The 22,896-nt window shown below is 49.1% G+C and overlaps 2 long non-coding RNA genes across 5 annotated transcripts; both read right to left on the bottom strand.

Annotated features, from left to right (window-relative positions):
• Positions 1–1,130: 1,130 nt before the first annotated feature.
• Positions 1,131–3,040, bottom strand: LOC116668491. The gene is made up of 3 exons (XR_004325595.1): positions 2,557–3,040; positions 1,911–2,086; positions 1,131–1,559 (listed from the first exon to the last, which is right to left on the bottom strand). It is a non-coding gene; the product is annotated as an uncharacterized LOC116668491 (long non-coding RNA).
• A 4,761-nt stretch (positions 3,041–7,801) lies between these two features.
• LOC116668595 lies at positions 7,802–15,020 on the bottom strand. 4 transcript variants are annotated; one of them, XR_004325800.1, is made up of 5 exons: positions 14,869–15,020; positions 13,877–14,112; positions 10,681–10,814; positions 9,819–9,880; positions 7,802–8,673 (listed from the first exon to the last, which is right to left on the bottom strand). It is a non-coding gene; the product is annotated as an uncharacterized LOC116668595 (long non-coding RNA). The 4 variants fall into 4 exon arrangements; XR_004325798.1 differs by lacking the exon at positions 9,819–9,880; XR_004325799.1 differs by lacking the exon at positions 7,802–8,673 and having other exon boundaries at positions 8,684–9,880.
• Between the last annotated feature and the right edge of the window lie 7,876 nt (positions 15,021–22,896).

Raw genomic sequence — 22,896 nt, 5'->3', positions numbered from 1 at the left:
TAAAGGACTGCTTCTCATCAGTTAGGAATGAGAGGCACTTTCTCCCCAAAAGGCAGGATAAAGGCTTAATTGTTTTCCCTTTCATTACAAATTTTCAGACAAAGAACTTTGCAGAGCTGCCACAACTCAGGTAAATGATTTCCTCTCTTTCTCCATCAAAATATGGAGCCACGGATTTTTATTTATTCAATCAATATCTATTTATTGATAATCAATCATAGTCATTTTTTTTCTGCTGCTCAAATTGTTCCAAATTTGGCCGTTAGAAGACCCTTTTAGGTTGGCTCCTGTGTTTCAGGTACGGCCTCTTTAACCTTCAACAGCTTCCTTACTTTTTGACACATGATACACCAGGTTCACCTTATACCGTCTCTGCCACTTCTCCAAAAAGCCCTGATTCCTTTAGTGAGGATTAATGCTAGACTTAATTATACAAAAATGGCCATTTCACAGGTTTCAACCTAATGCTAAGAAACCAAGGTCTAGACCCTAATTCCCTAAGTGTGCCCATTACTTCTGCTTTGTCATTTTTCCAGGCCTTTCAGTGGACATAGCTGGGAAATACCTTTTTTAAACAGATCATGAATTAGTATCAAAATCACCAATTCAAAATTAAAGCAAAAGGTGTTTTTCTTGACTTTAAATTTGTATTTTTCTCTCACCTTGAAAATCTTGACTCTTTACATCAACCAGTTTACCTATTGATTCTATCCTACCTTGTCCATTAGTTTCAAAATTACGACACCAACACGACGACAGGTAATAATAAAACTGAATGAAACTTAAGATTCCTCTGCTGTTTTTCTGGACCTCAGAATATATCCCACGGTCACAGATAGGCCACATTTCTAGAGAATCAGACACGCAACAAGGTCTTAGTGATAAAAACTCAGTAGCTGGGGTGCAGAACACAGTGGAACAGAGCAGTGAACTCACAGAAGACCCACGTGTGCAGGACTGTGACCGAAGGCACTGGTCATCGTCTTGCTGTTTCAGCTGAGAATAGACAAGCACCCACATATTCTAAAGATGTTGGACCATCTCTGCTGATACTGCTCAGAGGTGCCCCAGACACATTCTCCATCTGAGCGGGGGTGGGGTGTCGGTAGGAGGACAGAGGGAGGCGGTCAGTGAGCAGGAAGGATTTCCAGCAGGGAGCTGTCAGGACTGTGGCACTGCCGCTCGCCTCCATGGAGGAGCAGAGAGGGTGCTTCTCCCGTCACTTCCAAACGAACAAGGGGACTCTAGCCTCCAGCCTGGAGCGGGGAGCAACGCGGGAGGCGGGGTGGGGAGGGATGTGAGGGAGGCTTGACAGAGCGGCTGAGGGGAGGTTATTCCCTCTGCTCCTACCCGGTCCCCCGACAGCTGAGCATGGGTGAGTCGTGTGCGAGGTGCGTGCGTACTCCTGGGACGTGTGGTGCTGAGCGGGGCCCCTCTCCAGTCAGCCTCCTCTGGGGATAAACCTGGGCAGGGGTCAGGTTACCAAGACACCATCCCGCCCTCCACCACTCTTCTGTCTTCCTGCCGTGCGCAGCCTCTCTGAGCCTTAAACCTGGTCCCTGGGGAAGAAATGAGGCTGGGGTTATCTTAGCCAAGTAAACACTGTGAAACAAGTCACGCTCTCTAGGGACATGGTGGTTTTACTGGGCCATTTCGCACAAATGTGAACACATTCACTCTGCTGTAAGGCTGCAAGCTGCTGACGGCCTGTCTGAGCCGGTCAGATCGCCGGAGCAGCATCAACAGCGCCAAACACCGGACTGAGCCCCAGATGAGTTCCTGGTCTTGACAGATGATGTCTGGGCACTTCCTTCTCATGTCCAGGCCCTTGGCCGTGATTTTCTCTTGCTTGTAACTCACACCTCTCACCTCTCCCCCAAATCTTCCCAGCCCCTCCTTCCCCAGGATACCTTCTCTGACGGCGCCAGCTCACATCTCTGACCAGAGTCTGCCCAGATCGCGGACCACTCTGAGGGTGTTTTCTTCAATTGTCTCCTGTCAGTTTTGTCAGCAGGTCCCACTTCCCCAGCTGGGTTTCCCATGCCTGCTCTGGTGTCCTTTCCTAACTCTGCCGGTCTCAAGCTGCCTTAAATTTACAAGCTCCAGGTCAGTATTTTCAACATTTAAAGAAGGTACATTTGTGCATGTTAGGAAAACTATACAATTAAAAGGTCGATGAATTAATAAATGTGAGGCTCCTCAGAATATTAACGCTCGCTCAGCCCCCGTCCCAGCCCTCCCCGCCCTTCCTGAGCCACTCAGGGCCATGTGGCAGGATTACTAACCCTCATTAAGTAATGCCGCTGACAAACCATTTCCAAATACAGTTCGCTGTGCTTTAATGAGCCATGTGTGTTCCTAAAAATCACTGCTGGATGCAAAATCATTCAATAAACAGCACAGGGCTCTCGGGAGCAAACCGGGCAGAGGAACAACTCTAAATGTCACCAGTGACACATTCAAAAAACAGACAGCACCCTAATAAAAACGGCAGTGCTTTCAACACGGTAGATGGTTCATAGACACAAAAGTGTGACGATGAATTGAGCACTTTACCTTGAAAATGACCCGAGGCTGGCTTGCAGAGGGGGCTGGGCAGGGCTGCGGCTGGTCTATGGCTGCTGGAAAGCGACATCCTCCACCGTGGGTGTGGCCGGCGTCCTTGGTTTCCCCTGACTCTGGCCATCAAAGGGAAGCAATCTTTCCTGCCTCTTATCCGGAGGCATGCTTTTCTGCTGGTGAGCTGTAGGTCCTCGGGGAAAGTGTTTACGGTAATTATGTTTTATCAAAACTGAAAATCTAATCTCATATTAGAACAGACTTCTTTGACAATTCGGAATCACCGCTGGAAATCTGCTTCGGACCTCCTCGTTTTTCTCACGGGCTCTCAGGGCTCCGGAAACCGCAGCAGTGCCGGAGCGCAGGGGCCCAGCCCCCACCCGCCCCAAAACCAGCCTCCCCCGCAGGACTCGGCGAATCCGCGGTCTTCGCCCGCACACGACGCCCTCCTCATGCGTCCTCTGCAGTTTTGACCCGGGAGGCTTGGACACGTGTGCGCTGTCCAAGGAATGTTCCTTTCTTCCTCTTTTTGAATACAGAAAAGTTCACGCGTGCAAACGCATGGCAAAGCGCAGCCTTTAGAGACGACACGGAAGGTGAACTGAGTTGGCCAGTGGCTGAGGGGCCGCGGTCTGCGCGCGCGCAGAGGTGTGAGCGTGTGTGCGCATGCGTGCGCGAACACGCTCTCGTGCGTGCCTGCATGTGTGTCCTCACGTGTGCGCGTGCGTGTGCCTGAGCGCGAGCACCTGTCGGGCATATGTGCACGTGTGCGCATGCGTGTGCACGTGCATTTTTGAGACTTTCGACCCAGCTCGGTTCTGAAGGGAGCAGTCTGATGCTCACCGAGAAGGCAAAAATTCACGTGATGCTCAAATTGTTCCCTGATCTAACCGTTGCTTTGGAACAAATTCACAAGCGTTATAGCAAAACTAACTGTAAGTGAAAACTTACACGGGAAGGCCTTTTTTCTGAATACCCCTCCCTCTTCAGTATTATTATTTATTGATTTTGATCAATAAATACTTTATTCCATAAACACTTGTAACATTCCTGAATACTAAGTTTCATCAACTAGAGAAAAATAGATGTTTAAAAAAAGAATTTAAAAAAATACAAAAGGAGGGGAGAGGGTATATATCTCAGTGGTAGAGCACGTGCTTAGCATGCAGGAGTCCCTGGGTTCAATCCCCAGAACCTCCATTAAGAACAAACAAACAAACAAATCTAATTATCCACCCCCGCCCCCCCAAAAAATTTAAATAATAGAAAAGGAGAGCATGAGGAAGAGGAGGAAGGAGGGGAGCAGAGGCTGCAACTTTTCCTGTTCACCCACACGCGCTGTAGGGGTGTGCGTGTGTGCATGTGTTTATCTCCCTCCACATACAAGCATAATTCCACAGACTTGAAAGGACCTTGAAAAACGCTCCTTCACATCAACAGAGATATACATAAAAGATACCGAAGACGGCATTAGTGGTGTCTGGATTACATTCGTTTATATCAGACTAAGAATTCTTCTCAAATCATACTTAATTTTAGCCCTGAAGTTACCAACTCATAGTGCTAGGAATTCAAGACAAGATAGGCGGGGCTCCAGGTGAAAAGCACTCACCCAGGAGAGAATACAGCATTCAGGAAATGCTGGCTTGTGGGCGCAGAGGCACACCCAGGGGCTCGCCTGGGATCCCATGCTCCATCCACATGCCCACCACTCAGAGCTGCTGGCACCCAGATGTCGCCATGCTCGGTGATTGCTTTGTAGCCCAGAGGACAGACAGCACCAGGCTGTGGACCCCTTTGTCCAGTAGGAGCCTTCCCCCGGCTGACAGCTATGGAGGTCAAGGTGCTGAATTGGGTGGCCTTGGGCAAGTTAACCTCTGAAATCTGTTTTTTGTAGTCTGTAAAATGACAATTGTAATCCTCACCTTGGGTGATTGAGAAGATTAAATGAGATCACAGAGCTCTTCTCACAGGTTCTGTTCCAAAGTGAACACTGGGCAAAGTGGCAGCTGTGGGTGTGATTGTCGTCAATATGGCTTCTGCCACACAACAGCCACTGGACAGGTTGGGGTGGGAGGGCGGGGCAGCCTTCGCCACAACAGGATCCCTCAGAGCAGGAGTCGGCAGTCTCCTGGGTCCGATCAATCTGCAGCTTGTAAGTTCCGTTTTACACACACCTGCACAGGTATCAGAGCTGTGCTCACACTGCACAGCAGAGAGGGACAGATTGATGGCCACAAAGCCTAGCATATTTCCCTTCCGGCCCCTGACAGAGACTTTGCTGACACAGAGGGAAGATCAGGCTCTATCCGAGACACTAGCAGACTTGGGAGGTTGGCACTCAGGGACCCCTCCAAAGAAGGACCGGTTTGCATACATCCAGGAAAGCCCCCTCCACCGACCCCCTCCACACCCTTCAGGCTGCCTGGGGTGCAGCAGGGCCTGCCTTTCTTCCAGACTCCAGCTCAGGCTTCTCTTCCTGGCCAAGGTTTTCCAAGCGTACCCTCAGCCCACAGAGCCTTCCATCCGCCCCACTCCCCCAGTTGTCTGGGTACCATTTCCACCCACTTTTCCGATACACACACCCAGGATCTCACCAACACCCACAACCTGAAGGAGCAGAAGAGGCCTCCCAGGCGAGCAGCTGCAGCCAGCTGTGCACAGCCGTGCAGACCAGAAGCCCGAGGACGGCGAGCACAGCACTGAGCAGGAAAGCAGACTTGCTCCTGGCCGCCCGGGCCAAGCGTTTCAAAAGTCAACCAGCCCAGGGAAGAGAGGTGGAGAGAAGATAAGCCCAGGGCAGCGAGCAGTGTCAGAGAGAGAAGCCTGGCAGGGGCTACCCAGAGGGCAGAGTCTGGGAGCCCAGTGGGGTGGCAGGGGGACACTGATAGCACCAGAAGGGCCAGTGTGGATGGAAACCCAGGCAGGAAAAATGAAGCCAGGTGGGGGGAGAGGGTGCAGGGGTGGGGAAGGTGATTACTCAGCACAGGGCACACAGCCCATCTAGAGGCATCAAAAGCTTCAGAGAGGATGTGGTACCACAAGAATAAAGGGGACATCTGACACTGGTATTATAAGGCTTTGAAATAAAGAAATAAGGCTTTGAAAAAAACATTCAGTATCATTTAAAGTGAATCCAGAACATGCATTTCCTGTCTCGGGAACATTCCTTTCCTTTTCTGGGGTCTGCGCAATGCCACTTGGCTTAGGGTTCCTCCTTCCACGGGGGCTTCCCAGGCTCCGTCCCAAAGAGGACCGCACTTGCTGCAGTGATTCACCTTTGTGTGTCCCTCCCTTAGCAGACCGGCAGCTCCCACGTGACGATGTGACTGTGCCTTCCATCCACGTCGCAGGGCCGGGCCCAGTAAGACTGTGATGGGTGCCTGAGTGTGAAAAATCGAGGTTCAGAGACAGCAACTTCTGTGCCAAGAGCATCTGGCTCGGAACCATGGGACCCGGATTAGAATCCAGAACTTGAGCCCATGCCATTCACTTGTGCTGCTACCAAAACGTGTTCAGGGGAAGTGCTTCGTCAAGGCTGGTGAGTACAGAGATGGACTGGCTGGGTGAGTGAAGCACATGATGCGGTAAAGCAGTCCTTTGTTCATTATCAGGGGGCTGTGTCGAGTGGAAGGGACCAGCCATTGTACCACGAATTATCTCTCTTAACTCACCACGGTCCCAGCCTCAGTTTCCTCACCTGCAGGACAATCTCACAGGTCTAAGTGTGCCCGTTTAAGCAAAAGTGTCGGGTAAACCATAAGACGCAAGATAAACACATGGTGACATGAAGGCTAATTACTACTGTGAATTATTTTCTTTCCTTGACATTTGAGTCACTCACTCATTCATTTATTCTTTCACTTTTGAGTATCTACTAGGGACTAGGTGCTAGGACACAAGAAAAGGGTTCCTGTCCTCAAGGAGCTCTCGTTCTCATAGGGGAGAGAGGAAAAGTAGCAGGTGATTATAATATAGCTAGTGTGATGGAGAAATTCTGAAACTGAGATTTGTAAACACAGAAGTGTTTGCCAAACACAAGTCACTGTTTTGCACTCGTAGGAGCTCCGCCCAGCGCTGACATCCGACTCTGGACACCTCGGGCCAGGCCAAAGCTTCTGGAACATTTGGGCATCTAGGAGCGGAGAGGTGGCCTTAGCCAGCTTTGCCAACGGCGTCTGCAGCGATGAGTCACCAGTGAGCCGCACAGAGCAGCCGCCGAGGATGCTCACGGGCTCTGCCCGTCCAGCAGCCGTGCTTCCGCGGGGTCCAGCCTGGCAGCTAGAGGCCCAGCTGGCGAGGGGCCTGTGTGGGCAGAGCAATGAGTGTGTCCCTAAAACCCCACTCTCCACTCTCCTACATGGCTCTGAGCTCAGCTCTCTTGCCCTCAGCCCTCACCAGCGCTTGTCAGCAGGAGACTTAGTGTGTTTGAATATCCGCAGACGTATTTACAGTTTAGACTTTTCCCAGCAGAGACAGCCTCTATGCTCTGCCCGAGTCCCGTGTGTTGACAATAGTAAGTACTTTCAAAGGCCTTACCATTCCTGGTGGTGATGATGATGATTAATAATAATAATAATAGTGACAGCCACCTTGTTTTCAGCACATCCTCTGTGCTGGGGTCAGAGACACAGGTTTTATGTACATGATGACTTTCTATATCTACCATGACCCGATGAGCCAAGTATTATTATCATCCTGGCTCAACAGATGAGCAAACAGACTCAGAAAGATTCGATAAATCACGCACCCAAAGACGCACAGTTAATAGGTGGTAGAGCTGGGTTTTTGAATTCAGATCTGATTCTGTAACTAGAGGTTTAACCCACTTTCTCTGTCAACCCCAGAGCAAGTCCTTTATGGGCTAAAAAGTTGCCAAAGACACTCCGATGGCTTGCTGCTGCCTCTGAACCTCCCTCCTTCTGCACGACTCCCTCTGGTACCTGATCTGAAACAGCATCTCTTCCCCCGTCTTCTAGTATCCCTTCCGCTGCTCTAGTCTCGTTCACCAAACTTACTTGACTTTATATCATCTGGATTGTTTACTGTTCATCTCCCCATGAGACTGTAACGTCCACAGAGGTGGAGATACAGTTTTGTCACTGACAAATCTCCAATACCCAGAACAATCTGGTCCACAGAAGAAACTCCAAGAAGATTGGTTGAATGAATGAATGTATCTCATGCCAATTCGAATTACAAAAAAATGAAATGATGTCATGCAAAATACTAATAAAGCCTCACTTTATTTGCAAACTTTGAAGTGACTCAAATGGCTCTGAATTGTAAGAAGTTGTCAAGATTCACACGATTTCAAAGCTGGTAGGACAGGGAGGTTACAAGTCGTGTTTATACTGCTAACCAGGGTTAAAAGAAAAACCTCAGCTTTCATAAACTTCAGATACCAAAGTGTGGGTTTTTCCAAACCAAGCAGCACTGACTGGATGTCCTACAATTTAACTCAGTTCTGACACAGACTGCCCAGAATTAGCCCAGACTCTGAGGTTAAGGGCTCAGTCCCACAGGACCGCCCCTAGCCTCAGACCCCAGCCACAAGGAGTGGGTCCCTGATTTTCCACAACCTCTGTCCAACTTGGCTACAAACTGGAGGTTCCCACAACCCCCTCCTCAGGTTCAGTAATTTGCCAGGACAGCTCACAGAACCCAGGGAAACAGGAGACTTAACTGTTACCCATTTATTATAAAGGCTTGACCTCAGGAGCCGCCAGGCAGAAGGGATGCCCTGAGCAAGGTGTGTGGGGTGGAGCCTGGAGCGGTCCAGGTGCGCCGCCCTCCCAGCACCTCCAGGTGTTCAGCTACCTGGAAGCTCTCCAAGGCCGTTGAGTTCGGGTTTTTAGGGAGGCTTCACTACAAAGGCATGACTGATTACATCACTGGCTTGGGTAGCAGAACTCAGTCACCAGCTCCTCTCCCCTCCACAGGGTTGGAGTGAGGCTGAAAGGTCTAACCCTTTAATCACTGGTAGGTTCCTCTAGCAACCAGCCCCCATCCTCCAAGAGGCTGGTTGTGAATGACAAAAGCCAGGTGAAGGTATCCCCATCACCTCCATCACTCAGGAATTTCCAAGGGTCCTGGAAGCCCTGTGCCAGGAACCTGGAACGAAACCAAATGTGTATTTTTATCACATACAACATCACAGTGGTAGCACCGTTTCAGCTGGAAACCCTGCGTTCAGCACCCCCTGAGCCAGGCAGTTCTTAAACATTGGAAATCCTAGGCGTGGTTTTGATGACTAGTGGGCTGTCATTTTCTCGTTCGCTAACAGTATAATAGAAAGTATTTTGGGTGCCTATAAAAATGTCACCCAAGCATTCACTGTGCACATGGTAAAAAATTTGCCTGAAATTCATTAACTTGGGAACAGAAATTAGATGTGACGAAACACTCCGTAAGGAAGCCAAGCTGCTCCCTGGTCCCCACCCTGTTAATTGAGGGCAGAGGACTCTGCAAAATATGAGAGACACTGGTTGAGAAAGCTGTTAAAAAAAAAAAACAAGTCCCCAAATGGAATCCTTTGCACCCCACCCACACCCCCTCAGCAAACCAAGACTTAATTGTCGTTTCAACCCCTCCCAGAAATATCACCTTTAAAACAGTCAGTCTGAAATTTCCAGATCAAGGCTGGTGAGGTAATTTTCCTAGTAAGACCCCTGCCTTCCCTTGCCCCAAAAGAAGCCCTCCTGACCTGGCACAGTCCTTTCTTTTCTTTTGCTGCTCATTCTCTGGCCCCATCCTCCTGCCTATAAAAACCCTCCACTTTGGACAGCCCCTTGGAGCCCCGCCTCGTCCCTGGGTGGGATGCTGCCCCAACTATGAATTGCCTAATAGAGCCAATCGGATCTTCAAGTTTACTCAGCCGAATTTTGGTTTTGTTTTGTTTTGTTTTTAACAAAACCGAAAGCAACTCCAAGGCAAAAACAATCATAGTTAGAGGCTTATGTGCCTTGAGAAGCTACTTTGCTCTGTGCTTTGCCTGGCGACTTTGTATGTATTTCTGTAGCAAAATAGACCCTGAATCACTCAATAACGAGTCAAAAGTCACCTCTTGCCTGTAACAACAAGGCCACGGGGACTACAGGGTTCCAAGTCTCCCCTAGTCCGCAGCTCCAGACTCTCCCGGAGGAGCCCCTCCTCCAGCTGGAGGGTTGGTGCAGGAAAGGGGGCCCCACCATCCAGTCATAAGGGGGTGGTCTCCAGCTGCTCTGCCCTTAACCCTTCACGGTCATCCCTGAGCTTACCTTTCTTCTCACCTGGATTGCAGGGACTCCCGTCCACTCTTGGACTAAGCTGGAGGTAGGAACTGTGAGTGAAAAATATTGCCTGCTGTATCAGTAAACAAAGGATGCTGTGGCTATCAAATCATCAGCCACTGCCGCCACCCCCAGCTGTGAGCTGGTGAGCTGGAGGGAACTCAGGATGCAGACAAGCAGGCAGCCCAGCCACGGCCACCACCCCCAATTATGCCCCCTGGAGGGACTCAGGATAGGAAAGGACAGGATGCTGGCCCTGGATAGCTAGATGCCTATCAGAGGAATGACTTCAGTGAGCCCAGGTATTTGTACCTTCCCATACATAGAAAAGAGCTAAATTCCTTGACTTGAGATATGTGCTTTCCTTTAATTAACAGTACTGATGGTCCACCCATCTGGTCTTCGCTGCAAAAACTCCTATATATAGCCTTGCTTCTCCCTTGCCTTTTCAGAGCTGTCTCAGATCTGAGAGACCATCTCCCAGGCTCAGGTCCTCAGAAAGTCCATTGAATAAAACTAACTCTCAACTGCTCAGTTGTGCATTTTTTTTCACCAACAGAGCCCAGAAGCAATCCCAGCTGACAGTGGTGGCGTCCTCTTATATCACTGGGCTGTGGGTCTTTTTGCTTTTACCCCTAGAGTTGCTTTAAAGCTAAGGAAGGATTTCAAGCTGCATGGACTCATGTCACTCTGACCAATGCCAAGAGTCACCAACCATTTTTAATGTGAAAATTTAGCTGTGAGCAGTGCCTTGCACTGAAGTGTGTTTAATAGGTGACCGGGGGAAAGGAACACGTATGTCATACATTCTGCTTTGGAAACACTTGGATGTTGGGGTTGGTGCTCCCACCTCGCTTAAAAAGAAGGAGCTGTGGCAGCCCAGTCCGAGGTTGTGACATCCTGGAGGCAAGAGCGAGCATCTGTCCTACTCTCTGTGTCCCTGGCAGTGCACGTGACAGTGGAGGAAGAGGTAGTTCTCGATCCCTGGGAAAAACACACAAGGAATGAGATGAAACATCCCACTTAATTGGCCCATGAACTGTCACAACCTGTTTCTCTGCTCTTTTCTATTGCGTAAGCATCTGTCAAAACTTTCTCCTGCTGTCACCACCAGTGTCCCGCAGGCCTGGACCTGCCTTCTCACAGTCACACTGCCCTATTCACACAGATCCCTGCGGACCAGTCCCAACTAATCCAGTTAATGTATTCTATCATATTATTAACTAAATAAGAAAAATCACATGATCGTAAGTGTAGGAAAAAAACAGTTGATAATATTCAACATCCGTCCATGATAACACTTGGCAAACGAGGAGCAAGAGAGAACGGGCTCAGCATAAAAGGAGCATCTTAACAACCTGCAACTGATGTATTCCAACAGTGAAAAAAGGGACGCTCGTCCCCTAAGTGGTAAACGAGGCAAGGCTGTCACTCTCACCCCTCCTTCTCAACACCATGCCAGAGCAACAACACACACATGAGCACGTTAGAAAGGAAGAAATAAAAACTGTCCCTATTCACAAACAACATGAAAATCCTCCGTCAAAAAGGAAGATGAAAAATAAAAACAAACCCTCCTAGAGCTCATAAGTGAGTTTCACGAGGTCACAGGCCAATGCACGGGAATCAGGCACGTTTCCATATGCTAAAAAATGAACAATTAAAAGTCAAAAACTGTTTAGAATACTGAGGCAGGAGGGAAGGGGGCAGGGCACAGCCATTCAAGGAATGACACAGCAATTAGCACCAAGGTGGCAGGAGACTCGACTCCCAGTAGACCTTGAGCTTCATTACACGCTCCTTGTAATACGTCAGCGTGGTAAATGGCACTCCCACAGGCGCCAGGACAGTTCCGAGGCCGACCATAAAAGGCCGAGAAACGGGCGATGGCCCAGTTCCTAGAAATCCCCACCCCTTCCCAGCGTGGCTAGAACAGTCTTCCCACTTGTTAGCAAGTGAGATAACCGAGCCTGTGAAAGCTAGCCACCCCACACCTCGTGGCCGCTCTCCGCTCTGCGTGAGACGGACCACACTCTGCCTACGGAGCGTGCGACTACTTTGACTTTAAACTGAGCACCAAACCCTGTACCTTGTGGCCGTTCTCTCACCTTCTGAGATGCCTGCACTTTGTCTATGGAGTACGTATCTCTCTGAATAAATCTACCTTTACTCAATTGTGGCTCATTCTTGAATTCTTTCCCATGTGAAGCCAAGGACCCACACTTGGTGGGGTGGGTCCCAGGGATTCAACTGAGACCTGGGACACGGCCATCCTCTCACCACACATTCTCCTGTATCAATACTATTCGTCATAGTGATACAGGAAAAATGGGGCACATGATAAAATGGTAACATTTGGACGGTTTCCCGTTTGGGGCTGTTATTCAGTGTTGTTGGCAGTGCACAATGTTTTTATAAACATTTTTGCATTCAAGTCAAAATTGTTTTGAATATATCAATTGACCAAGAAGATATAACAATTTTATGTATCTAATAACATAGATTCAAATATAGAAAGCCAAAAAAAAATGACAGAACTAAAATGACAAATTGCAAATCTACAAACATAGTAGGAGATTTTGATATATTCTCTTCATAATTAACAAACAGGTAAAAATCAACAAGGGTGTAGAGTTAGACAACCCAAATATCCCTTTGGAAAACAGCTTGCCATTTTCTTTAGAATTACAGTGGGGAGGGTATATAGCTCAGCGGTAGAGCACATGCTTAGCATGTGTGAGGTCCTGGGTTCAATCCCCAGTACCTCTGTTAAAAAAAAATTTTTTTTAATTTTAAATAATAAAATAAACTTACAGATATGCAAACCTAGAACTTCCAATTCGAGGTGTAGCCCACAGATAAACTACACACTTGCACTGTGACCTCTCATATTCAAAAAAATTCGTAACAGCAGTTGCCCCTGCCAACAGCCCTGTGCAACAGCTGATTCCCCATCTACAGTCAAATGAATACGTAATTTTGGTGTATTCATATGAGACAAGCCTACAGGGCAGTGAAAAACCAGTGAACTAAATCTACATGGATGAATCTTGAAGCACAGGACTGAGGGACAGAGCCAGGATAAAGGAACACAGCTTAATTCCATTCCTATACAGTCTAGAAACAATCAAAGCTAAAGTACAGTGCTGCAGGTACACTCGGGATTGCACACACCACAAAGGACAGAAAAGAGATGCTTATCACACAGTCAGGGTGATGGTCACTCTGTGGGGTCGGGGTTGACCAAGGACACGCACACAGGGGGCCCCTAGGCTGCAGGTATTAAACTGTGCAAACACTTTTATGCAATTTTATATATGTTGATTGTTATTTACCAGCAAAAGCAATGTTTTCAAAACTTAGGGAAAGCAGGGCGGACTACCCTGGGAGCTATCCCACCCAGAGAAGCTCCACCCTCTCTTCTCTGTCCCCTCCCTCACCAGCCTCCTGCCTCCACTTTCAGCCTCCTCCCTACCCCCACCCCCCCAGGCAGTCCAGGGAGGTAGGCAGCCTGGAGCTGCAGGTCCTGGGCTGAAGGCTCCTGGCTATGGCCTCTCAGCTGTGGGCAGACCCTTCCTAGACAGAAATGCCTATTTCTTACCAGGCAAGAGTCAGCTGTGGGCTGCGAGGCAACTCCCACTATCCTGTTTGGGTTCTGGGTACTGCCCTGCCTCCAACCAGTAAAAAGGGATTCTCCAGGGGTCACACTAGTTTGTTAGTGTCCACGTTGGGCTTCGCTGTTATAAAAAGCATCCATCTGCCTTCACCTTCCTGTCCTGGGCAAGGAGGGTTGTGCTGGGGCAAAATTCAAAGATTTAGGATCATATACACTACTGTATATAAAATAGGTAAACAGCACAGGAGACTATTCAATACTGTGTGATAACCTATAATGAAAAAGAATAATATATGTATAACTGAATCACTATGCTGTGCACTCGAAAGTAACAACACTGTAAATCAACTATATTTCAATTAAATATATGTATATATGGAAGATTTCTTGTATATATGGTATCAGATATATATGATTTAGGATCTTCAACCTTTTGGCATCATCTGTTCCCAAAGGACGGTTCGGAGGGGTGGAGGCAGAAACGGCAGAAAATTAAAGCCAGGCCATCGGCTTGGAGTCTCAGAACCATGCTCCCTCCATTGTCCAGCATGAAGCACCTGGTCCCCAGAGGGGATGGGACGCGGGAGACTTCCAGTCCGCGCTGGGGACCCAGCCGGGCCCGGAAGCTTCCTAGAACCTCTTTTTCTCCAGTTAGATTGCTGACACCTGTGTATAAAATAGATTCCCATAAGCAGACGTTTTCTGGAAGCTTTTCAACCCCAGAGCGCCGAGCTGAAGCCGGAGAAATGTAAGCCTCGGCCTTCCTTCTCCTCCGCCGGGAACCCTGCCGAGTAGCATTCCCCGGCAGCGCCGCCAAAAATGGGCAAGAACGCGGCCGGAGCCCGATCGGCTGCGGAGACGGACGGAAAGCGGGCTTCGCCGTCCTGTCGGCTTCCTCGGGAACCTCGTCCTGCCTCCTCCCCGGACCTGGACCTGCGCAGCTCTCATGAACTCAAGGGAAGTCCCCAGCATCTCCGCTCCCCGCCGCGCGGAGGGCGCCGGCCGCTTCCTCCCCCGGGATGCGCCCACCCGGGCCTCCCCGACCCTTCCCTGCGCCCCTCTCCTCCCGTCCGAAGGCCTCCCTCCACCCTTCCCCGCCCCCCCCCCCCCCCGGGTCCATCAGGCCACTGGCAGGGTCGCTCCCTCTGCTCCTGTCCTCCGGCCGTCCTGTCCTCCCCGCTGGTCTCCTTCAGCGTCTCTGTCTGGGCCCTGTCTGTCCTATTTGAGACTTGATCTTCCACGTTTGCCCACCTACCCCGCATTCTCAATTCTGCATACAGTAGCAGAGCCACCTTTTAAAAACAGAAATCAGATCCGGCCAGACTCCTTCCCAAACCCCAGTGGCTTCGTCTGGGTAAGATCCCAAGTCCCTCCCAGACTCCCAGCCCCCAGGTGACCTGGCCCTGCCTGTGTCTCCCTTACCCTTGAGTGCTCCCCTCCAACCTGCCCCTCCCGGCAGATGGCCTTCCCGCTGTTCCAGCTCAGGCCCGGCTGAGAGCCTTCCCGTTGGTCCCTCTGCCCCAGGGAGGCTTCCCTTCCATCTCCTGATAGCCCCCACGTGGTGCCATCTGTGCTCCAACCTCGCCTCCTCACAGCGCCGTCCCCACTGCAGCCTCCTCACCCCCGCCCGGCTCTGCCCACCTGCACGGCTCACACAGCGCATGACTGGGTACATTCCACACTGGTGTCCAGCCGTCTCCCGGGCTCCAGTGTACCCTCTTAACCATTTCTAAGTTCTACAATACTGACACGTAGTAGGTACTTGATAAATATATGTTAAATGGGCGAATCAATGATTAAGAAATTATATAAATATTTTAAGCATTGTATTTTACCTTAAAACACATGTATGGTCACTTATTAGCCAATATTTTGACACAGGACCCAAGCCTTTCCTCTGAGGGTGGTGCCCTCACTGGGGATTCTGGTTGTCTCCCTTTTTTTCTTTTTTTGGCATAAATCACACCTGTAATGTGTTATCTACAATTTCAAATTTCAATTTCTTTAAAGCAGCATGAGATCTTAAAGACTCTTGAAAAACAATTTCAATACAGAATCCTCTCATTTTTAAATTGTACCCCCCCCCCCGGGTCTCCTTTGCACTTAATTTAAAGCAGATCTTCAAGCCAACTTACCTTTATTGAAAAGTCTTTCCAAATCATTCAACTTAGTTTTCAAAGAAGCAGCTCTCGCTTTTACACTCATTATGTTAGTTTACACAATATTTAATTGGCTAACATAGAACGTAATCCAACTTCTTGAGTACGATAACGAACTATGAGCATAAGCTGGTTTAGGAACAAACATCGCTCACCCCAAAGGCGTGCAGGAGAGCTGGAGGGTGCAGGTTCACTGCCGCCTGCCAGTGGGTTTGCTCCAGTGAGACAGCTTAGAGGAGGTCAGAAAATAGGGCTCCTTCTGTGGAACACAAGTCCCTGAACCAAGCACGTGGCCACTCTGCTGGAAACTGCTCTGGGTCCCCCAGGGGAGAACAGGAAAAGCAAAACTAGGGCAGCAAAGTGTAGCAAGAATCCAAATAGAGCCTAGGCGAGAAATTTCCTCCGCCCTCGTGGCCAGGGAACCATCCTTTGTGAGAAGAAACTAAAGTTAGTATGAGACCCATGACAAATGCTGGGTTTCCATAAATAGTTATCCTATTTTATTGATTAGTAAACTGAACTTAGCTCTTGGCCTCCAGTGAGAATGACCAAGCAGTCATCCTCAATTCTTTTGTGGTCCTTTAAAATTTTTTTGGGGGGGAATTAGATTTACTTATTTATTTTTGGAGGAGGTGCTGGGGATTGAACCCAGGACCTTGTGCATGCTAAGCATGCGCTCTACCACTGAGCCCCTCCTCACCTTTAAATTCTAAACAAATTCCTCCCTGCAGGTATTACAGAACACAGACTTCTGAACCCAGAGTGAACCTAACTTTGAAGTCCTGCTTTCCTCCCTTGATAACATTGTATGCAACCCCGATGTCTCAGTCACCCTGTTCTATCTGTCACCTACATGCTGATGAGAAACACTGGCCTCAGCTGTGGGTCCTGTCAATTGCTTCCTCACCTCACCCTACTGGGGCCGCACCTTGGGGGTGACTTGTGTGCACACCGGTCAGCAAGTGTCCTCCTCCTCCTGCTCAGATGCGTGGGCTTCAGGAGCCCTGCTCTTCCGAGCCCTGGTCCGCAAACATGCACCTCGGCCCCCATGTGGGAAGGGTACCGAGCTCTAAAAGCAAAGGTAAATGTTGTGATTCTTCAGGCAAAATTTTAGCTACAGCTTTTTAAAAATCTATCTATATTAATTTTTAAATTTTTTATACAATTTTAAAGGTTAATTTCTATTTACAGTAATTGCAAAATACTGGCTATCTTCCCTATGTTGTACAATACATCCCTGAGCTTCCCTTACACCCAACAGTTTGTGCCTCCCCCTTCCACCCCTACGGTGCCCCTCCCCACTTCCCTCTCCCACTGGAAACCACTAGTTTGTTCTCTGTACTTGTGAGTCCGCTTCTTTTATGTTATAGTCACTAGTTTGTTGTCTTTTTTAGATTCCACATATAAGCAATATTATAAGTTGTTTATCTTTCTGTCTGACTTATTTCTCATCACATAATGCTCTCCAAGTCCATTTGTGTTGCTGCAAATGGCAAGATTTTGTTCTTTTTTTTAAATTGAAGTATAGTTGATTTACAATGTTGTGTTAAAAGTTTTCATTCTTTTTTGTGGCTGAGTAGTATTCCATTGCATGTGTGTCCATTAGCTACAGCTTTCAAGGCAGTTTTTCAATCCTCCTTTGGAATGAGAAGGACAAAGTTCAAGGCCAAGATCCTTTCCTTTGGGGCACTCACATGGTTGTTTATGACACCTGTTTTCATCAGACCATAGCTAGGGTCCAGACCCTCCCCTTTTCAGGCAGAATGACCAGTCAGTTTGTTAGATGCAGGTAGAAGCTAGTTCTGCTGCTTTGACCCACAGGACGGAGTCCCTTTCTGAATGACCTGGTAATGGTGACCTGCAAAGTCATTCTAGCAGCAAACCCAGGACATGCCGTGCCGACCTGCTCACGGGTGAGAACAGACCAGGGAAGAGGCAGGTGCATTCCGCCCGCCCGAAGGGCACGGACCCTTTCCAGGACCTCAGACCAGATGCCAGGCAACATTCGAAGCATGCGGCCACTTCCCCTGTCCTGAGTCACCCTCATCACTTGGCTTCCTTAGGAGTTTGCTTGAAGAGAAAATAGGCTGTTCAGGCCAACACACACGCTTGTCTGTTCGGCAGGTTTATTTTTCATCATAAATTAGTAAGATGACATTCGGAGTTCTCCACTTCACTCTCAGCATGTCTGTCTCTCTGAGACCAGTCACCTCAAGGGTTCTGACAAAATAGTTCTGAACTTGTGAGGCTGAAGGCCAGACCCCAGATAAGACACTTCCGTGAGGCTCCCCGACTTCTGGTCAGCCCGTCCCGGTGGATGAGGACACAGAGCGGGGGTCCTCGGCCCTGACAGGGCTTGCATCTCTGTTTAAAAGAATATGGAACATAGAATTCCTAGGAGAAGATACAGGCTCTTTGACATCAGTCTTAGCAATCTTTTTTTGGATCTGTCTCCTCAGGCAAGGGAAACAAAAGCAAAAACAAATAGATGGGGCCACAACAAACTAAAAAGATTTTGCACAGCAAAGGAAACCAGCAGCAAAAAGGAAAGGCCGCCTCCTGGATGAGGGAAGGTCCTTGCAAGCAATGTATCTGATAAAGGATTAATAGCCAGAATATGTTAAGAACTCACCCAGCTCAACACACACACACACACACACACACACACACACACACACACACACACACACACAAAATCTGATTAAAACATGAGCAGAGGACTTGAATAGACATTTTTCCAAAGAAGACATGCAAATGGCCAACAGGCACATGAAAAGATGCTCAACATGGCTAATCATCAGGGAAATGCAAATCAAAGCCAAAATGAGGTATCACCTCCCACCTGTCAGAATGGCCATCATCAAAAAGACACGAAATAACGAGTGCTGGTGAGGATGTGGAGAAAAGGGAACCCTTGTGCATTCTTGGTGGGAATTTAAATTGGCTCAGCCAGTTTGGAGCCTGTATGGAGATTCCTCAAAAAATTAAAAATAGAACTACCATATGATCCAGCAATCCCACTTCTGAGTATTTGTCTAAGGAAAATAAAAACACTAATTGGAAAAGATATATGCACCCCTATGACATTTTGATGGACCTAGAGGGTATCGTGCTAAGTGAAATAAGTCAGACAGAGAAAGGCAAATACCATATGATTTCACTCATATGTAGAATCTAAAAAACAAAACAAACATAAAACAGAAACAAACTCACAAACAGGTGGTTGCCGGGTGCCGGGGGGGTGAGTGAAACAGGTGAAGGCGGGTGAGAGGTACAGAGCTCCAGCGGCAAAGCAACTGAGTCACAGGGACCAACAGTCAATAATGTTGAGACGACCTTGTGTGGGGACAGATGGTTACTAGACTTACCATGGTGCTTAATTCGTAATGTATATAAATGTCAAATCACTATGTTGTATACCTGAAATACTTAATATTGTGCATCAACTATCCTTCAATTAAATAAAAAAGGGAAGATGAACGCCCAGCCTCAGCCCAGATCAATGAAAAGCAGGGTCTTTGGAGGCGAGGCTGGGACAGTGGCTTTTCTTAAAAGCCTCCCGGAAGAGTCTACTGAGCTGCAGGAATTAAGAACCACTGGCTTCGTGTATTTCTATTTCTAAGATGAAGACAGAGCCCTTGGGTGCTGGAACCCATGTGAGCAGTCTTCTGATCTGAATTCTACTAAACACTAGTAACAGGGCTGGTTACCATACACTGAGGGCCTAATTTGTGTCAACCACTGTGTTATGCCCTTTTCTATACGGTATCTGAAAACCCAAAACAATCCTGTAGGGTAGACATTTTTAGCCTCATTTTTAAAAGTTTTAATTTATCTTGGTTTTTTAGCTCAGAAAACACAAAGATGAAGTCACGTGATCAAAACTCACATAGCTGGTTAAGCAAAGAGGCCAGTATCTCAGCCCGGGTTTATCTGATTCCGAAGTCCGAGCCTTCCCCTCTGCCAAGTCTCTCAGCCCCTCATGACTGTAGCAAGCACGATTCCAGTGTCCAGGTCAGTAATGCTTTTCCCCAAAATTCCACCCATAGAAAATCCAGCTGGGAAGACCATCCCTCCAGAGACAGATGACGTGAGGCAAACTGTTGTGTTCAGAAGACTCCACTCATTTCTTAACCGCCATCTAATTTTCTAGAACGGCAAACTAGAGGCTAATTTTGAGCTGAATTACACTTGTGTTTTTAAGCAAGGGGCCAACGTTATTGATGAGGTAATAACCCGTCCTCTCTGTTTACTTTAATCCTTGAGCAAACAATAATTTCCCCCATGAAACTCACTCTGACCTTGCATCTGGGGACTCACAGCAGTGCCTGAGTCTGAAGACGCCCGGAACAGTGGCATTAGGTGCATAAAACATCAAAACGGAGAGCCTCTCAGCTGCGGAAGGAGCTCTGAGGTGGAAAGATCTGCAGTTACGCTAGAAGCACCTGTGCCCGTGGGGAGAGGCCTCCCGTGCTCTCCGCCCCCAGGCAGAGGATGGGCGCACCGGCTCCCGCCTCCCTAAGCACTGCTGGGAAACCAAAGCGCTGGGCTGAGTTATCCAGACACGGGTCTGCAGGGAACTCTGATCACTTCCCATGCTGCTCTCAAAGGGAAAGTCCTTTTATAAACCGGAGAATCAGGCTTCAGCGTCAGGGCCTGTGGCACACACCGTGTCTCGGGATGCTGTCGTCCATGGTGCAGGTGCGGGAAGAACACTCCTAGCCACACAGGCAGGTGGTCTGTTCAGATGGTTTCCTTAACTTCCCAAGTTTGTGACGGTTTCCCATTTTCGTGCTCTCGAACCTCCAACCCTCAGCCTTTACCCTGAGACGCTCTTCCGTGGGAACAACGGGTCCATCTGATGTTTAGCACAGAGCCTGCGTGGGAGGCTCGTAAATACTGAGTCAACGACGGAGGTGGGGGCAGAGGTGGCGTGTCCCCGGGACTCTGCTGGGGGCCTGGCTGGCATGATTGCATTCTGTAAATGTCACAACTCAAAGTGAGGACTCCCAGCTCCAGAGAGCGTGTAGCCAGCAAGCAGTGCAACCATCCTGCAAATGGGTCTGTCTGCCTTCGACCTTCATGCCCTCTTCTCTGTACCACTGACCCCTCCTCTGTCCAGAATGGTGGGCTCAGCCTCTGCCCACCTGTCCTCCTCCCTGTGGAAGGTCTTGGGCTTGGCCACTGGAAAGTTAGCTTAATACATTCAGTAAAGGCCTGTTCTGCCTCCAGGTCCCTGAGCCTAGGCTCCCAGCCCACGCAGAGGCTGAAATCTGGGCCAGGTTAACCCCCCACAAGCCCGCCACGAGGGCCAGGGAGATGCAAGGATGCGACAGCGCAATCCGGCCGAGGAATCAGTGGGGCTTCGTGAAGTGGGTGGTGTGTCACGCAGGCCTTGAAGCGGGCAGGGTGGGGAGTGACGGCAGAGGACTCAGCCTGCTCGAAGGCCAGATCCGGGTTCTCCTGGGTGCAAGTCCCAGCTTCGCCGCTTGGTCAGCAGCATGACTTCCCTGCCCAGCAACCTCACGCAGATGCTCTTCCTCCGTGTCCCACATCGTCTTACTTACGCTCCTGTCCCGGCTGTCAACACTCGGGATCAGTGCAGTTAATTACTGATCTGCCTCCTTCACCGAAGTGCACAAAGTCTCGCTCAACTTTGTGTTCGTGGAAGATAGCACTCGGTGAGCGCTCAGTATTACGAGCTGAGTCAACAGATCACTGCGAGCGTGGGCTGAGCCCCTGCCCCTCTCCGGACCCTCCTAGCACGACCAGTCAGGCAGCATCCACAGCGATGTCTGTCTCACAGAGGGCCACCTGAGCCAGGCCCAGGTGTACGCTCAGCTCCACACGGAGGCGGCCGCGGTGCGCGCTAAACCACGCTAGGTCCCTCCTCCAACACTCCTTCTGAACCCAAAGAGTGATTTATTCACAATTTGTCTTTCCTTTTAAAATATAATCTTATTCTCCACACTGTAAGCTCCAGGAGAACAGACATTTTGTCTCAGCTGTCTTTCCATCCCCTGCAACAGCCGATGGGATGTTTTGCGCATAATACCTGTTCAAGCAACACCTGAGAAATCAGCGCTGGGCTTCTGCTGAAGTTTCTCGACAACACTGTAGAGGGACCGTCGCCCTGGACTGTACCAGGCGTGTCTTACACGTGTCTCAATCCAGTTTCATTCCTACAAGATAGTATGACTTTGCCATTTTGTAAGTGAGGAACGTGAGCTTAGGGGCTATGGGACTGGCTCCAGGTCCGGGGGCTGTGAAGGGCTGGCTCGCTACCTACTCATTGTGTCTCGTTAGCATGGCAGGCAGAGGAGGAGGCAATGAACATTGCAGCCACCAAGTCAGCACCAGGTCAGATCTAGGTTGGTCCTGGGAAAGACACCAAGATGTCTCTGACCAGAGAGATTCCCTGGAGAGGCGGGCAGCAACTCTGACGCCCGTGAACCGTCACACACCAGGCGGGGCTGAAGGTGCCCTGCAGCCCGCCTCCGTTTCCTGGGACTGCAGTACCTGCTCCCTACAGGGCTGCATCCAGCCTCTGGGACAGGTCCATCCAATTCATTGCACTGGGCTTCAATCTGCCTAGCAGTAAACTCACTTCACTTCTCCTGAAAAATTTTCAAGTTGCCCATCAACTGCATTTTTCCCCCTTGTCCTAAAGCCTCCCCAGGGTCCTTAAATGTTATCATCTTCCCATAGAAGAAAGGAAAATTTTTATGCCAGAGCAAATGATAGATTCAATTCATTTCCAGTAAAAACTTCCAAAAGACATCCAACATTATTCAACATGAGGCTGTTAAGCTTATCAGTCTGTCCTCAGTTATTAAATGCGTCAAAATCAATGCAGACTTTTAAACAGTCTGGGAGTTCACGAAAAACAGAGTAATTATTTCAGAAGGACAAGAACCATTTCAGCTTTGTACCTAATCTGAAATTCTAATAATAAAGCTTTGCCCTGGTGGCACATGGGACAGAGGCTAACAGGTAGATCCGAGCACGTGAATTCCAGTGATTCCCCAGCCATCACGGCTCGACCTCCCCAAACTGCCAGGCAATGTGCGAGTTTATTAAAACAGATGCTTGTAAAGAAACCGTGGAACAGCCATCCCGTGGAGTACGTGATCTACCCCCAAGCCTGGTCTCCTCCTGGGTCCTCAGCAGGCTTCTATCTTCCTAGCCGTGCCTTCCCCTCACCCCTACCAGCCAGCCCGTGGCCAAACCCTGCCCCCACCCCAAGAGCTTCATCGCCCACTCCGGTCCCTCCAAACCCTTCTCTACACCT

The sequence above is a fragment of the Camelus ferus genome, chromosome 14 (genome assembly GCF_009834535.1).
Source record: "Camelus ferus isolate YT-003-E chromosome 14, BCGSAC_Cfer_1.0, whole genome shotgun sequence".
In the NCBI taxonomy this organism is placed as follows: domain Eukaryota; kingdom Metazoa; phylum Chordata; class Mammalia; order Artiodactyla; family Camelidae; genus Camelus; species Camelus ferus.
The sequence above is the reverse complement of the archived record's forward strand: the minus strand, read 5'-3'. Positions and strand labels throughout refer to the sequence as shown.